At 38.7% G+C, this 18,083-nt stretch overlaps 1 non-coding gene across 1 annotated transcript; it reads right to left on the bottom strand.

Moving 5' to 3' along the window:
- Positions 1 to 14,481: 14,481 nt before the first annotated feature.
- LOC116071820 lies at positions 14,482 to 14,617 on the bottom strand. The gene has a single exon (XR_004111183.1). It is a non-coding gene; the product is annotated as a small nucleolar RNA SNORA17 (small nucleolar RNA).
- Between the last annotated feature and the right edge of the window lie 3,466 nt (positions 14,618 to 18,083).

Raw genomic sequence — 18,083 nt, 5'->3', positions numbered from 1 at the left:
GCAACATGTAACAAGGGCACATGCTCCACCATGTTCATAGCAGCCTTATTTATAATAGCCAGAACCTGAAGGATGCTTTTCAACTGCCCAAAATGCTCACTCAGCAATATATCACATTTAGTGTCTTTAGTTTTTTTCTTTTTAATTTTAGCTTTTAACTTTATTCAGCCCCACTTTTCTAGTTGATGGTTTTTCCTGGTTCATGTTACCAAATAAGCTATGGCAGAATTTACTGAACTATTGTGTATATTTGCAGCTATATTTTATTTATAATAAAAAGACCACAATAGGCTGGATCATATTTATTTACTCTCACATTTGTAAAAACAAAAACAATAAAACAAACAAACAAGCAAAAACAGCTAAAAAGCTACAGTGTCTGACTTGGAATATATAACCAGAAAATGTTAAATAATTTTTTTCTAAAAGATTTTATCTTTTGAACAGGTTTTATCTTTTTATAATGATAATGGTGATTAATCGACTGGTTTCTCTTGATGCTTATAAATATTGTATATTTTTCTGGTATTTTCCAATTTAGACTAATTATGAATCACTCACTTGACTGAATTAAAATTTTCCCATGAAAATGCATATAGTTATTTAAAGAACCAAGACCAAACATGAAAATCCCATTTAAAACAATTTAATCAATAAGGACACTGTTTGTACTAAGTAAATGTTAGCAGACATATAATAAAATAAAGAAGTGATTCTAAAGGATGGTGTGGAGGAATTGAGTATTATAAACTAATATGTAAAATACTATTATTGTTGATAAAGAAGTTGTGGATTTGTCATAAAATGACTGTATGTGTTAAATAAAACATTATCTCTGCTATACATGTGCTGCTGGAGTGATGAGTCCCCCCATTTGTACTCTTTCACTGGAATTTTAGTCCCTGGGAGCTCTGAGAGTACTAGTTAGCTCATATTGTTGTTTGTCCTAAGGGGCTGCAAACCCTTCAGCTCCTTGGATCCTTTCTCTAGCTCCTTCATTGGGGACCTTGTACTCAGTCCAATGGATGGCTGTGAGCAGAGGATGACCACGTCGGTCATCAATGGCAAGAGAAGCCCTTGTCCCTGTGAAGGTTCTATGTCCCAGTGTAGGTGAATGCCAAGGCCAGTAAGTAGGAGGGGGTGGGATGGTGAGCAGGGGGAGGGGGAGGGAACAGAGGATTGTTTTAGTTTTTTATTTTATTTATTTATTTATTTATTTTTTTTGGAGGGGAACCTTGGAAAGGAGATATTGTAAATAAAGAAAACATCTAATAAAAACAAAACAAAACATTATCTCTACATTGAGCCATCTGAAGTTGCTATGCCTTTGGATCATTTCTTCTTAATAAAAGACTTCTGGTTTGGATAAATGTGGTTTGGGACCAAATTTATTATTAAATTAAGTATAACCTAAGGCAGCAGTGTGATTTGTAGTCCTGACTTGGGAAGCATCTGTGTTCCTTTGGGTAATTCCCAATATACCTCTGTTCCTCACAGGCTTCTTCCAAAGATTTCATCTCTTTCTGTTTCAGGATATTTGATCATATTGTAAACTTCAAGATTGCGTTGTTTACTGAAAAAAACTATTTTTAACTTTTGTGTGGCTCACCCTTATCATACATCCTTAATCCCTCTGGCTCAAATACAAACAAACATGCCTTTCGTATACACCTTTAATCCCAAACAATGAAGGTAAACTAAGTTTGTGGACGGAAACTGCCATGTTTCAAAGTGACGTGTAGCAGAGTAGCAAAAACGTTATGAATCTGAGAAAGATTTGAAAGAATAGGAGATTCCCAGTTCTCATCAGAAGAGAGAGGAAGAGGATCTACTTAAGAGAGAGGAGCGCAAAGAAAGAGAGGAAGGAAGCAGTTTTACTGGGAGTGTTTTACAGTGACAAGTTGAAGAGAGAATAACTAGATTCAAGTACAGATAGAACAAATAAGATGATGAGAAGGAGTCAGAAGATTGGACCAGATTGCCAGGGTTAGTTTGAGGCTAGGTAGAGCAATTAAGGAGAGAGAGAGAGAGAGAGAGAGAGAGAGAGAGAGAGAGACAGAGACAGAGACAGAGACAGAGACAGAGAGACAGACAGAGAGACAGAGAGAGACAGAGACAGAGACAGAGAGAGTGAGAGAGAGAGAGCAAGAGAGAGAGAGAGAGAGAGAGAGAGAGAGAGAGAGGGAGGTTAGGTTGAATTATTCAGCTTGAAGAGGATTTTGTGCCAGAACAGTCGAATTGAATCAGCCAGCAAGAGTTCAGGAAGAACAAGAAAGGGTGGACTTATCCAACAGCAAGCCTGAGAGACTGAATATTCTAGGCCTAGATTGGCTTGTACAGAGGCTCGAGGTTTGGGGACTAAGCCTAGGTTAGCAGACAGAGGCAGTAAGCCTTGTAGAAACAATTACATCAGGTGAATTAAAGTTACTTTTACGTCTTTCTACATAGGTTTCTCAGAAGGCTGCCTATATACCTTCATATCAAGGTCTTTAGTTTTGTAAAAAAAAAAAACAACAAAAAAAATGAGCTGTTCAGAATATGACTAGAGAGAAAGAACCCAAGATTAAGAGTCCCAACAGGGTATCTATTTTATAACAGAATTCTCAAGGTGACATCCTTCTACTTTCCACTTTTTACTTAAGAACCTCAATTCAAGTCCACACTCTAAGAATATTTGAAGACACAGACAAGAATGTATAGGGACCATGATAGCCTTGTGAAAAGCTGATGGTTATTATCCATATGATACTGCTAGGACCTAGGTAAAATGTGAAGGCCTAGGTAACTGTTACCTGGACAGCCTGCCAATATAAGGAAAATACCTCATACATTTCTGCTGTACTAGGAAACTTTCTAATGCCAAGATTGATTACATATTCTGTTATGTGCTATGCCCTTGGAAACAAATCATGATAGAAGTTAGTGGAACTGTTTTATATAGTTACCCAGAGTAATCTTGGACCTGAACCAACTACCCCCAAAATACTTACTGCTTCTACATTTAAGCTTTTATCGCATTTGCCTTTAGAAGCTGCCTGTGGGATGGAACCTAACATTAAAAAGACACTGTACCAATATTAGAAACTGTTTGGAATAAGACTTCCATTTTGAGTGGTGACCTACTAAAATTTAAGCTCCCAAGACCTCCTTAAACCTGACATTCTACTTGCCAGAAAGAGACATGTACATGATTACTGACATCCTGGTTGGCAAGTTAAGACATAAATGTTAGACTAGTATTATCCTGGTAGACAAGTTAGGACATGAATATTAGACAAGTCAAGTCCCCTGCCACAGGTGAATACCCCAACCAATGAGAACAGGATACTGGTACAACAAAGACATGTTCCTAAAGAAGTCCCTTATCTCTAAATCCTGATTGGTAAATTAACTTGGTACAACTGTTTATCAATTTGTGGCTTAAAAACCCTGTAGAACCTTAACTTGGTGTCATAGTTCAGTTCCTGAATCTGAACCATGGTGCACTGGTCCACCAGTCCTGGGGTGTATGCTTAATAAACTATCCCTCTCTGACTAAAATCAGGGTTCATGTGGTTTGTGAGTTGATATCTGGACCCCCTAAGAGACACTATTTAATTATGCTTTGATTTCAAGTATGAAACACTTATTACTGCAGTGGGCTTCCAAAAAAAATCCTTATTGTGCCCTAAAATGCAATAAAATATTTTAAATTTCTGACTATCAGAATATAAATTTTATTGTAGTATGACATTAGGTTCAGGGTAGTTTATACAGCAATAAAATTTGGGAGGGGGAAGGAACAGGGGATTGTTTTAGTTTTTTTATTTTATTTATTTTTTCTTATTTTATTTTATTTTTGGTTTTTTGGAGGAGAACCTGGGAAAGGAGATATTGTAAATAAGAAAACATCTAATAAAAAAGACATCCTGTAGAAACAGGGAGCCTTGAAGGAAAGGGATTTGTGCAAAGCATAAGAAAAAAAAAAAGAAGAGAAAAAATTATCCAATAAATAACCACATTTAGCAGTGAGAAAATGTCTTTATTTCTTACTTTGCATCCAAATCCCAACTAATTTAGCATGTGGGATAGATGGCAGTGCCTGAGTAACCTTGGAACAGTTCACTATCGTTTTTTATGATCCAGTCACCTTGTACATAGGCAAAATTTAAGAATAATGTAATAGTGAGAATGGCGAATCTCGCAGTATACAATGATTGTAAATACTCTTTGTACTTGGAGGCTTAACTAGCTCTATAATAGTCCTGTACTGCTTTAGATTGTGTCCTGGTTGATTTTTATTTTTTAACAACTTGACACAAACCTAGAGACACCTGGGAGCAGAGAATACTCCCAGAGAAAATATCTCCATATGATTAGTCTGGAGAAACATCAATGGGTCATTTTCTTGTTTAATGATTGACGTGGGAGATTCTAGCTCACTGTAGATAGTTGACACCACTGTGCTGGAGGGCCTGGATTATATCAGAAAACACGCTAAGTAGGCCGTAGGAGCACACCAGTGAGTAGCTCTCCACTATAGCTCTTGCTTCAGTTCCTGCCTCAATGTTCCTGTCTCCATATTTCTACCCTGAGTTCCTTCCCTGGTTTCCCTCAGTGATGGAATGGGGCCTGAGAGAATTCTCAAGAATTCTCCATTGTGCTTCTTATTATTCATCTTCTACTTGGAGAATAAGTACAGAGTGTATTCAAATACCTATCATATTTATCTGTAATATAGATTCTGAGCCACATGACCTTTATACCTCCTACTTAGAATAGTTAACCTCATTCTGTTATCTTGACTACTTTGTTTCAATTTAGATCCAGGGCCTTTCTAAATTGTATTATTATTTATCCTTCCTGTAAAATGGTTGTAGATCCCGTTAGAGATGGCAAACAGGAAAATTAATGGTTTTAATTCTGTGCAGTTCATGAGTCTCCTTTCTCAAGTGGATACTTCAGCCAAGGAGCCTGAATCTGTGAACTAGCTCCAATGTGAATTTAAATGAGTTAGGGTCTCTCATTCTCTATTATATAAATCATAAGTATGTTTGCTAGACCCACACCTTTACTGTCTGCTCAGAACAAGCAGCCTTTTAGACTTCCTCCTATTCTACTCTAAATACTTTACACCAGTGAGTACACAGCAAATACTTCTACAAGTTAGAATCTCCAGTTTTGGCCCTGTTTTCATTATAATATCTATGGATAGCTTGTCTTTTGCTACTACACATTTGACCTATTTATCCTACAATGCTACCATCATCCTTGAATCCATCTCTCAATTCACAGATCACATGTATTGTAATTTCTGACCCGGAGGCTACAAAATACTTGAAAATTGATGAGGTTTTTCTCACATATTTGTTTTATGCATCCACAGTAAAGAGTGAATCCACTGTAATCCGCTGAGGATTGTATGGCATACTTTGGTTTAGAATGGACAGAGGAACTTTGTTATTTTAATGTAATCTAATTTAATTTAATTTAATTTAGGCCTCTTTTGATCCCTGACATTTCTAGGCAATCAAGGGAAAAAAATGAAACCATTATTATTTCTTCTAGCTGAATAGCTGAACTTGAAATCCACATTTTATATATTTTCTATTTTTCACCTCTTGAGAAGTATTCCTACACTCTATTCTCATACTTCATTTATTGTATTTTTGGAAGGTCATATTATTCTTTTGATGTGTATCATATATACTCATGGATCACACTGAGTGTTTGAAATTGCATTTCCCAGATAATTCCAGGTAAGCCAACCAGAATAGTAAACCTTTGATGGAGCGATTCTTGTTTCCAAATACTGCATTCAATGATCAGCTTATAAAGCAGAATCAAGGACATACATATTTATTAAGAGAACAGTGAAGAAATTTGACCACTTGGAATGTTGACATTATTATTAAATTGTCCCTCTGAAAGCTAAATGTTCTAGATTTAATGTTGGATTTTTGAAGTCTCTATGAGGTAATTATTAGGAAAAGTGGATTGAAAGTGAAATATGGTAGCTAAGGTTGTTGTTTAGTGGTAAATTAGTTACTTACATTAGAATTGGCCTGGATTTGACTCCTTGTGCTGAAAAAAATTAATAACCCTGCACATTTCCAAGACAGGAAAAGTTGTGTGTCTAAGGTATTGTGACTGGGTTGATGTCCCAAACTTTTAATTGCAAGTCTTCCCTAGTTACAGGAGATGGACAGTTCAGGCTCCATGTCTCCCACTGGTAGTAGTCTTAGGTAAGGTCAGCCTCATATATTCCTGAGAGTTGTCATTGTCATAGGTTTCTAGCTCATCACAAAGATGCTCAACAATCCAGTTGTATCTCAGTGTACATTTTCGCTTTGTCCTCTTCCCACATCATCCTCCTGTTCCATTCCCTCCTAGACCCAATTCCCTCTTTCAATTCTCCCCTGATGTGTATTCTATTTTCTCTTCTGAGTGATATTCAAGCATCTCCTGGTCCCTCCTTGTTACTTAGGCTCTTTGTGTCTGTGGTTTGTTGCATGATTTTCCTATACATTATGACTAATATCCACATATGAGTAAGAACATACCATGTTTATGTTTCTGGGTCTGGTTTACTTTATTCTGGATAAATTTTTATAGTTCTATCCATTTGCCTGAAAAATTCATAACGTCAGTTATTTTAATGGCTGAGTAATAATCCATTGTGTAATTGTTCCCCATTTTCTTTATCCATTCTTCAGTTGAGGGACATCAACATAGTTTTGAGTTTTGGGCTATTACAAACAAAGCTGCTATGAACATAGTTAAGCAAATGTCCTTGTGGTATGGTGGAGCATCTTTGTTTTTATTCCCAGGTGTGGTGTAGCTGGGTCTTAGAGTAGACAGATTGCTAATTTTCTGAGAAACTGCCAAATTGATTTCCAAAGTAGTTGTACAAGATGTCACTTCCACCAGCGTGGAAGGGTGTTTCCTGTCTTCGATGTATCTCTCAGCATGAGCTGTTGCAAGAATTTTTAATCTTAGTTATTGTAATAAGTATAAGATAGAAACACAGAGTTCTTTGGATTTATATTTACCTGATTACTAAGGGTGTTCACAATTTTTAAAGTGATTCTCATGTATTAGAGATTCCTCAGTTGAGAATTCTGTTAAGCTTTGTACTCCATTTTTAAATTGTGTTATTTTGTTTGTTAATGTCTAGTTTCTTTAGTTCTTTATATATTTTGAATGTCAGTCCTCTGATAGATGTGGAGTTGGTGAAAATCTTTCTGCAGACTCCTGGTTTGTAGTTTTGACAGTGCCCTTTCCCTTACATAAGCTCTTCAGTTTCATCAGGTCCCTTTAATTAAATTTTATCGTACTGCCTGATCTGTTGATGTTCTGTTTAGGAAGTTGCCTTATGTGCCAGTACATTAGAGCAGTTTTCTGATTTCTCTTCTATCATATTTAGTGTATCTGATTTTCTGTTGGTTTTTTTATCTACCTAGACTTGAATTTTGACCAAGGTGATAGATATGGATCTATTTACAAGCAGACAAGCAGTTAGGCAAACACCATTTGTTGAAGATGTTTTCTTTCTTCCATTGTGTAGATTTGACCTTCTTTGTCAGAAATTAAGTGTCCATTAGTGTGCAGATTTACTCAGGGAGTGTTTTCAATTCCATTGTTCATCCTGACTGTTTTTATGCCACTATCATGTGTTTTTCACTACTATTGCTCTATAGTACAGATTGTAATAATGGATGGTTGATGCATCTGGAAGTTTTGGTTTTTTATGCAATTGTTTTAGCTACCTTGTTTTTTTGGATTGTCTTATAAAATTTTTTTCTGGCCCACATCTCTGTCTAAATTCTTGGAGGCCTGCCAACATGTGGGAAAACTAGATGAGACCCCTCACTCAAATTCCCTGCCTGCTGGCTCTCCCTTAGACACACCTAACAGAGGGTACCCTGTACTCCATTTTCCTGTATACAGCTTTGGCTGCATTCTGGGAGACCTGTGGGCATCAGGGTCATTCAGAGAAGATGCTGGCACTAAGACCAACAAGTCCCCTTAAAGTACATGAGACAGTGATAAACTGCATCCTGTCTCCTGCGCCCTATTTCTGTAAAACAATTATATTCTGCCTACATTCCCTGAGACCTGCCTGGGACAACCAGATGACTAAAGGCCAGTATAAGACCACAATCAATAAGAGCAAAAGCAATATGGCATCATCAGAACACAGCAAACTCTGGCTATCCTAACACAGCTGAAGCACAAGCAAATGATTTTAAATTCAATCTTATGAAGATGATAGAGGTCTTTAAAGAGTGGAACCAACCCAAGTAAAAGAACTCTGTTGCAGTCAGCAAATCTGAAAGGAGTTAAGATTTTTGACATCAGACATCGAAATGTACTTTACAGTTTACCCAGCTTTTTATTTCTTTACTATGCTCCCCTTCGGAAAGGAAATGTATATCCTGTGCTATTGTAAGTTGGAACTATGTGATCTGCTTTTTGATTTTGATTTCATCAGGAATCACAGTTAACAGATTGCTTGAATTTCAAAAGAGACTTTGACCTTTGAAACAAGTTTTAGACTCTTATAGAATATGGGAATTTTGAAATTTGAGTGAATACACATATGATATGTGTTCCAGGTAGTGAAATTTGGTGGTCTGAATAAAAAAAAATGACACTCATAGGATCATAGGGAATGATACTATTTGTTATTGTGGCTTTGCTGGAGAAATTGTAGCCTTGTTTGAAGAAATGTGTCTCAGTCTCTTCCTAATGTCTGCATATTCAGATGTAGAACTCTCAACTACCTCTCCAGCAGCATGCTACCATGTTACTGGGCCATGAAGATAAGGGACTAAACTTTTGAACTGTAAGCCAAGCCAAATAAATATTTCCCTCTCTAAGAGTTTTCATGCTTATGGTGCTTCTACACATTGGACATTGTCCAGTTGTGGGTTTCTATATTAATATTATCTACTGCAAGGAGAAATTTCTTTGATGAGGGTTGATTTTTTTAAAGTTATATTCACCTTACTTTTACATCGAAGAAACTGGTATTTCATTTTGTGGTGAGAACTAAATGATAAAGTGTGTTAAAGTGTTTAATCTGTCATATGGTCTCATAATACTAATTTTGCTCTGCTCTCTGGAGGCATCTTGGGGTGTTTTATTGATTCTCTGAGTTACTTTCTCTAGAGAGTGCCTTTCTATTCATACCCTTTCAATACAACCCAGGAACTTTTAATGTTTCATTTTGACACATTCCTGAGAAGATATTGAACTGAAATTTCAGTAGTGGAGAGAATTATTTATTATTAGAAGTATTAAGTTCTTTTTATGATAGCAACTTTCTCCTAAGTTTGTAATGTTTACATCAAACTTTCTCTTTCTTTCTTTCTTTTTTTACATAATCCTTAAATTTTCTTTTTGTACACTCTAGGCATTATCCCCTACCTGGTCTACCCTCTGACATTTCCTCAGTTTCTCATCCCATTCCTCCTCCCCATCTCCAAGAGGATGTCCCCCACCCCACCCCCCAACCCTTAGCAGCTTTCCTCTCAAGTATCACATGGTTTTGACACTCCAATATTTTGGGGACTCCAAGCCAATCCAAACTTTTCCTTAACAGCTTCATACAATGGCCTATCTATGCCTCTATACAGAGATACCCCTGATACATGCCTGACCTCAGTGGCTTTCCTTAGTTTCCAGGTTGATGCTATAACCCCATTCTATTATACTTGACTCTAAAGCTAGAACAACATGGCTGAAACTGCAAAGTTCTGTTATTTGTTGGGGCTATAACACTGCCCCCTCATTCAAATACATCTTCATTAGCTTTCTGGTGTTGATGGTTTCCTTAACTGCCTATGCATGGCTATCCTGTAGACCCGGCTGGCCTTAAACTCATTTATCCACTTGCCTCTGCTTTTAGAGTCTGGAGATTAAAGACATGTATCACACACCAGACTCTAGATAGTTCATTTAGGTTCTTTTCACAAGTTGAAATCATAGTAGAATGATATTCTGCACTATATAAAATCAAATTTTCCTCCTAGAAACTTAATATCAAGCAGTAATGGCTTTGTGATTATTTTTAGTAAATGTCTAAGCCATTGGTTTGTTCTCCACCTAGCTCTTATTTTATTATCCCTTTTATTCTAATCTGAGTTCAGATACATGCTAGTTTTCATCTATATCCTTGCTTTCCAGGTTGAATCTCTATGCCTCTATTTCCCAGAATTATCCCTATTCCTGCAAGATGTCTCATCTCCTGTTTTCTGCCTTAGCTCATTGTGCATAATTTTTTTATTGACAGATGATGCTTATAAGTAATTCTCTCTATAGCCCCAAGGTCACCACTACCTTTAACATAAGCCTTTGATTTTATCCATTTACTTGAACACAGGATTCAGCTCCATTACATTTGCTGCAGCCTCCTTTCTCCTTGAAAAATAAATTTTGTATTTTTCCTTACTTAGCTTGTTTCTTTTAATTATAGATCTTCATAGGGATGAACGCGAATAACCACAAGAGGGAATCAATACAGCGTTCTTCAAAAATTTTCTCGGCCAACACAACTAATCCAAAACACTTCAACTTTCTGTCAGGCATATTTCTTTTGGATAAGGACAGTGATCAGTGACATTCTTTACCAAAATACTATAAGAACAGTCTGTAGGCCAGATACTAACATACTTCTCCTCTGAAAACTCTTGATCCAGGACCCCACAGTTCAAAATATCCTCAGAGTCACTCTCTTCCATGTTCCTACTGGAATGGCCAATTAACCCTACCTCCTTATACTTTCCTCCAAACAAAAGCATGATCAGACCTATCATAGAGAAGCCACTCTAGGAACCAACTTCTCTCTTAATTAGTGTTTAATTGTTTTGAAGAGACACCATGACCTGGCAACTCTTAGAAAGAAAAAACTTTAATTTGGGCTGATTTACTGTTCTGAGATCTAGTCCATTACCATCATGACCAGAAGCCTGGTGGTACGCAGACAGACATGGTGCTGGAGAGTTAGCTGAGAGATCTACCTCTGCATACGCAGGTAGCAGGAAGAGACTGTCACTTCCTCCAATAAGCCCATACCACTTAATAGTGTCACTCCTTATGAACTTGTGAGGGGCACTTTATGTTAAACCACTACACCCAGAAATTGAAAGATAAGGGACAATAAGCCCTAAATGTGATGTCTCTATCAAACTTCCACCCACTCACACAGGCTTCAGGGATCCATTTAGAATTGGAGGCTAAAAAGAGTAAGAGCAAGAGTTAGTGGATGATTCTAGATGATTCCAACAGACTCAGAGAGATTGTGACAGCATGCACAATATCTGCACAAGTCTAAATCAAACAAAATCCCATTACAAAGGGGAAATGGATGAAAAATCACACCTCTTACCAAGAAGATATTTGCAATTTGTGTCTACTAGGAAGTATATAATCATTTTTCACCAATGGCCTGACATTTGGTATATCAAAGAAATTACAAGGCAGGCCTCAATCTCAGGAGTACCTGACCAACACCAAATGGACTTCATGTTCCTTTGTGTGCTTTTTTGGATTATTGGAATTTTTGTTTGTTTTGATTCTCTCTCTCTCTCTCTCTCTCTCTCTCTCTCTGTGTCTCTCTGTCTCTCTCTCTGTGTGTGTGTGTTTGTGTGTGTTTCTTTTTTGAGAAAAATAACATGAGGTTGAATGGTTAGGGTGGTGGCAAGGGTCTGGAAAGAGCTGCAGGATGGGAAAGAATATGATCAAAATATATTGAATAAAATAAAGTTTGATTGAAAAAAGAAACCAAAATGAATTGCAGAACAAAGTAAGATCAAAGTTTAATAGTCAGTCCATTCTGATCAGTACTCAGATCAGGGTTTACAGAGCAGCAGCATCAACTCCCCAATGGCTGGTTGGACAGGCATATGCTCTGTGTCATGGAGTTCTTCTAGTTTTGCATCCATAGAATAAGACCCTTCATTCGCTCCAGCAGTTCACAGGTGAATTGGACCAACTCAAAGCCCTGGATCTGTTTCTGAGGGGTTTCTGAGTCAGCCCTTGGCTCTATCCCTTGGGGCCAGCTCATTAGCAAATCACACAATCATGGCCAGCTCTACCCTGCAGCTCTGTTGAGGGATATGATCAGTTCTCCCAGTCTTGTGACCTCAGGACCAGCTCTCTTACCTTGCCAAGGACCCGCCTTGGCTTGGAGATGAGTTCCTGAGAGAAGGGGTGTCTGAGAGTGTCAGAGTCACTTGAAGTGAAATTGTGGGTTATAAGTTGATGGCCTATGTTCTACTCCAGAGGTTTCCAGTTTGCTCTCTCTCTCTGTGTTCTGCTCAAGATAGCTATTCAGATTGCTTTCTGTGTTCTGCTCTGCTTAAGACAACCTTCTTTTGCCATTCCAAAATCTCTCTGGATAATTTCTCTTACAGATCAAGAGCCCATTATTTTTTATTTTCGTAATTATTCAGTCATTACCCCTTTTGATTATCCAGTGAATCAGCATTCCATAACCCCAGCAACTTTATTTTTAGAAACAAACAGTAAGAGAGCTGGGAGGGACCTGACTCTAAAATTACCATTCTGACCATGCCTGGACCCAAATTAGCCCTGTTCCTGGCTGAGTTTGAACTCAGAGGCTTTTATATCTTCCTGCCTTTGCATTTTTCTGACATGCTGATTCACAGTGCAGTTGCCTGCTTTTCTAGGTCCAAGAAGCCCCTCAAATAATTCATATTGCCTCCTTATATTTCACGTAGTTGAGAAATTATATATTTTTGAATTCAAGGTTTTAGAGTTCTTTCCCACAGCCTTAAGGGCTTTCCTGAAGGTCACAGCATCCAATTATCATGGAGTCATTAACCTTAAATTTCTTTAAGGAGGAAGGTGAAAATGTGTACACTATTATACAAATAAGCCTAATCCCCACAGCAACCATCAACACACATGGTGGTCCAAGTGATGTGCAATGCCTGCTCTCACAATTGCTATAGCTGGTAAAGGGCAGGACCAATTCTCCTGTTCTCCTCACTCTAGAGCCAGGTCTTCCACCTGCTGCCAGTGGTAAGGGCAAGGACTGAGGAAGGTATGACTACCTCATCCATACTACCACACAGGAAACCCGTTCCCCCACCACCACCATGCTCTATCATTGGTGCCTGCTCACCTGCAACTCATGTAATAGACCAGATACTGTGGCTATTGAGAAGTGGGGTCAGCTGTCTTGTTTTCATGCCCCAAGGGCTATCTATTCCACAGTATTTAGGCTAAGGGCCAGGACAGTTTTTCACAGCCCTCAGATAGAGATCAACATGTAGCCCTGGCAACAGCCCAGATCAGAGAAATTCACCTGATGTTTGGTAGTAAGAGATTCCTGCTATTGCAGGGCCATGGACCTAGACATGTTCTGCCACCCCAGTGTCAGCACAGGTAAGGACCCACCCTCTACCCTGGTCCCAGGGGGCATCACTGGCCACTCATATCAGACTGTTCCTCACTACCCTTAGGTCTCTATCTCTGCCTCTTTTCACTATGACCACATCTTCCTGTTTCTCTTCCTCTTCCATTTTTTCCACCATTCACTTGTTCCTCTTAGTCATTTGTGGAGTTTCTTAGTGTCTGGAGTTTACTCAAGAGTCCTACGCCCTGTTTATGCATTAAGGCAAAAGGCAATGGTCATCTCAGGCATGGTATGACTCACTCCCCCCTCACCCCCCAGGCCAGTATGGTGGTGGTCATCCCAGACTTGTTCCTTGCATTTGCCAGCCTGAGAGGTCCCATGGGAGGGTCCTTTCCTTTGGTTTCTCCCTAGCCTGGAGTCCTTGGTCTCAGGAGGGATTCTCCTAGTCTTTGCTTCATGCCCCACCCTGGTGTGGGGCCTGTGTGTCTCTCTGGTGCTGCCAATGACTGAGACTCTCTGCTGCTGAGGCCTGGAACTGCATGGCATGTTAGTTAGTTAAAAGGAGGCAATGAATAAGTGAGATATTTTATTATAAGAAAGAAAATGGGCTTGTCATGTAGAGAGAAAGAAAGGAGAGGAGAAGAGAAGGAGAGAGAGAAACGAGAGGAAGAAAGCAAAAGAGCAAGAGGGGAGAGCAAGAGAAGAGAGCAAGAGAGAGAGGAAGAGGGCAAGAGAGAGGGGAGGGGATGAATCACCCCTTATATTATATGAGGTGTGGCTATCTGTCTGTGGGACAGGCCATGCTCGGCTGTGGTCAGAAGACTGGGGGTAGGGTGCAGATAGAATGCTGGGCATTTAGGGCATTATCTACGTGACAGAGCACACATCTCCTGTGGGTGCAGCTGTGAGATTATGACTGAAACAGGAGCAAAGGACCCAGGAGTTATAGCCGAGCTCCTTCCGCCCCTTGCAGGCAGAAACTGCCCACTGGGGCTTCAGAGTTCTAGGCCTATTACTCAACTGGGCCTTGGTTGCCTGAACAGACCACTGCCCACACTCTGGGAACCCAATCCGATCTATACAGTGCATTACCTCAGGCTTGCTTCTTTACAGCAAATGTTAGGCTACTAATCATTCTGATGGTCACAGATCAGAACATTGACCATAGATAGACATAGCATCTTTCCTCTCTGCTACCTATTGACACACATGTGCCACAGCAGCCATATCTGCAGTGTCTCCATGGGGAATGTTTAGGCTTATTTTTTTAATTTAAGATAGATTGTGATTTCATTTAGGAAATTATTAAAAAAACTTACTTATGCCAAAATATATAATATGTTCTTTTACAACATGAAGAGAGTTATGGTGATATTTGCTATTGTCAAAAATTATATCAGTTGCAAAAGTTGTAACATAAAAATTTTTTGATGATAAAGTGTTAATTTACAATTTAAATTCTTATTTCTCACAGACAACCAAGATGTTGCTTGATTTGTCTCTACTTCTCTAGTTGCTCTTATTTTAGAAGAACATTTGAAATATTATACTTATTTGAACTAGAGGGGTTTTTTTTCAGTAGAGCATTTTTTTTCAATAATTAGAAATTGTCCTCTGAAATTTGTGCTTTTGATTTCTGTGGATCTCCTGACCTAACATCTCTGAAGATTAGATTGAGTTAATTATCTGCCTGTAGAAACAAACACTACTGAATGAATACATGGTGTTTAGATGTCTTTTTGAAATTATAATAAAATTGTAACATTTTCCATTTGTCGTTCTTCCCTCCAAACTTTACCATGTAGCCCTCCTTGCTCTCCTTCAAATTCATAGCTTCTTTGTTCCTAGACTGTTACTGCCTGGCGTTACAGAGTTGAAGTACTAGATGCTCAATTTGAAAAGGAATCCTATGAATAACCTGCCAGTTCATTGCAAGCCCTGGTGTCACTGCCTGGGTTCTATGTTCTACAAGAAATCCTTTTAGATCTAAGAAACACTTACACAAATTGTGCTTTCAAAAGACTTTCTAAGAAATTGTAGCTAGTACCTAAGACTCACAAAGAACAAATACTGCCCTAGACTCTTCCCTGGATCTGAAGCTGAAAAGTCTTCTCTGTAAAAGGTGGAGTTTGCCTTGTAAATGGAAGGAATGAACACATGACTCTACCTTTGATTAAGTTGCTGTCAAACTTACTTCTTTTTTCTACCTATCCCTGGATCTTAAAAGTAAAGATAAGTGAAGTAAAATATGTATACTCAGGCTCTTGTCTTGAAATTCTTGAAATAAGATGGACAGGCATGAAAATAAGTATAAAAACATATTGAGAATTCATAGACCAAATTCTGGCTATGTACTGGGAGTGTGTGACCTGGCTGGCAAAACAGAAATATAATATACAAAGATGAAAAATTGTACCACAGATAAATCAGGGCTTTAAAACCAAGTGTGATAAGGTCTGTGGAATATTGCATTGGGTGGCTCCTACTCTCCATCTCTATTGAAGGGAAAGATTAATCCCTCAAAGAGAACATTGCCAACACTTCAAAAATCCAATTTGTGAACAACATTCGAGTGTCTAGAAATGCACATTTATAATCTTAACAACCTAGTCATGCTAAAGTCAGAGAAAATTGTCATTCATTTTCACCTATCAGAGGATGTCATACCTTGAAAAGAAAATTAACATCAGAAAGAAAGGAATTGCTCTGAAAAATGAAAGGAAAAATGGCAGAGAATGTAGACTCTCTATTCCCTAGACAACAGTGTTTAGGTTGCTGGTACTAAGGCCAAGTACACCCTAATGGTTTGGTTGTAGGCTGTACTAATGGTTTTGGGTTTTTTTGTGATCTTTATTAAACATTTAATAATATTAAGATGACAGGCTTCCAAGAGGATAACAGGTAGAAAATCTCAAAAGCAAAAATATATATCTTGAGTATGAGTCAAAATTAAAGGGTGGATAATCTAAATTCTGATCCATTTATCAAGTTATGAATTTAGATATATAATTAAATATGAAACATCTTTTATATTATCATTTATAACACTATGTTTTTCTTCATCTGTCAAATGATAACATCAGTTGTCTTATTACTCTGCATGGGAAAAAATAATTGGTAGCTGTTTAGTTAACACAAGCTATGTTTATCTTAAACAGTTTATACTGCTATTACTGCTACAATAACCTTCACAGTTTTCCAAAAATTATCAATAATGAATTGATAATATATCTTCTGTCATTATTGGTATTATTTTTCATATACATTAGCATTCCCTTTTGTTTGATCAATATGTCCATAAAAACCTACATAAGAATGTTTTAAAGCAGCACTTCAATTTTGATATAATAATATATGTTTTAAAAATCTCTTCATAAATGCTATCAGGTGAGTGAACATTTGTAAAGCTATATCTCCCTTTTTAAAAAACTTTTGGACAGCCAGTCCCACAACACCCAGTGAAAGCTCCACTCCCAGGCTCTCTGACACACCCAGGATCAGAGGTGAGCAGGAACCAACATCTGTCCCAACACTGGGAGTAACTGGGACCAGCAGGACCAGGCACACAGGAACTCCACCAGCCCAGTGACTCTGGTTCCTTCCAGTCTGCCTGGGCTGGGGTCCAGAGCAGACCTTGGGCGCAAGCTCCACAGCCAGTCCTACAACACCCAGAGGAAGCTCCACTCCCAGGTGCTCTGGCACACCCAGGATCAGAAGTAAGCAGGAACCAACATCTGTCCCAACACTGGGAGTAACTGGGTCCAGCGGGGACCAGGGACATAGGAACTCCTCCAGCCCAGTGACTCCGGTCCCTTCTGGGTCTGTCTGGGTTAATGTTCTGAGCAGACCTTGGGCACAAGCTCTGCAGCCAGTCCCACAACTCACAGAGAAAGCCACACTCCCAGGTGATTTTTTTTCCTTTTTTTTTCCTTTTTTTTTATTAGATATTTTCTTTATTTACATGTAAATTTCTCCATTCCTAGTTTCTCCTCCAAAAAAAGACAAACAAAAACAACAAAAACAAACCCCTCTTACCTCCCCCTTCCCCATGCCTGCCACCCCACCCTCTCCCACTTATTGGCCCTGGCAATCCCCTACACTGGGGCACACAACTTTCACAGGGCTGAGCTCTTCTCCTCCTATTGATGATCAAATTGCAATCCTCACTATATACATGCTGCCAGAACAATCAGACCCCTCCATGTGCAGTCCTTGGTTGGTGGTTGAGACCCTGGGAGCTCTGAGGGTACTAGTTAGTTCATAGTTGTTCATCCTAAGGGGCTGCAAACCCCTCAGCTCCATTGGTCCTTTCTCTAACTCCTTCACTGGGGACCCTGTACTCAGATCAATAGATGTCTGTGAGACTCTACATCTGTATTAATCAGGTACTGTCAGAGCCTCTCAGGAGATAGCTATATTTAGGCTGGCTTACCCTTCCTTCAGTCTCTGCTCCATAGTTAATCTCTGCAACTCCTTCTGTGGGTATTTGGTTCCCCCTTTTAAGAAGGAATGCACTGTCCACAATTTGGTCTTCCTTCTTCTTGAGTTCCTTGTGGTTTGTGGGTTGTTCTTCCTGTATTTTAAACTTCTGGGCTAATAACCACTTATAAGAGAGTGCATACCGTGTTTGTTCTTTTGTGATTGGGTTACCTCACTCAAGATGATATTCTACAGATCCATCCATTTCCCTAAGAATTTCATAAATGTATTGTTTTTA

The sequence above is a fragment of the Mastomys coucha genome, unplaced genomic scaffold (genome assembly GCF_008632895.1).
Source record: "Mastomys coucha isolate ucsf_1 unplaced genomic scaffold, UCSF_Mcou_1 pScaffold22, whole genome shotgun sequence".
NCBI lineage: Eukaryota > Metazoa > Chordata > Mammalia > Rodentia > Muridae > Mastomys > Mastomys coucha.
Note: the sequence above shows the minus strand (reverse complement) of the source record. Positions and strands in the feature narration are given on the sequence as shown.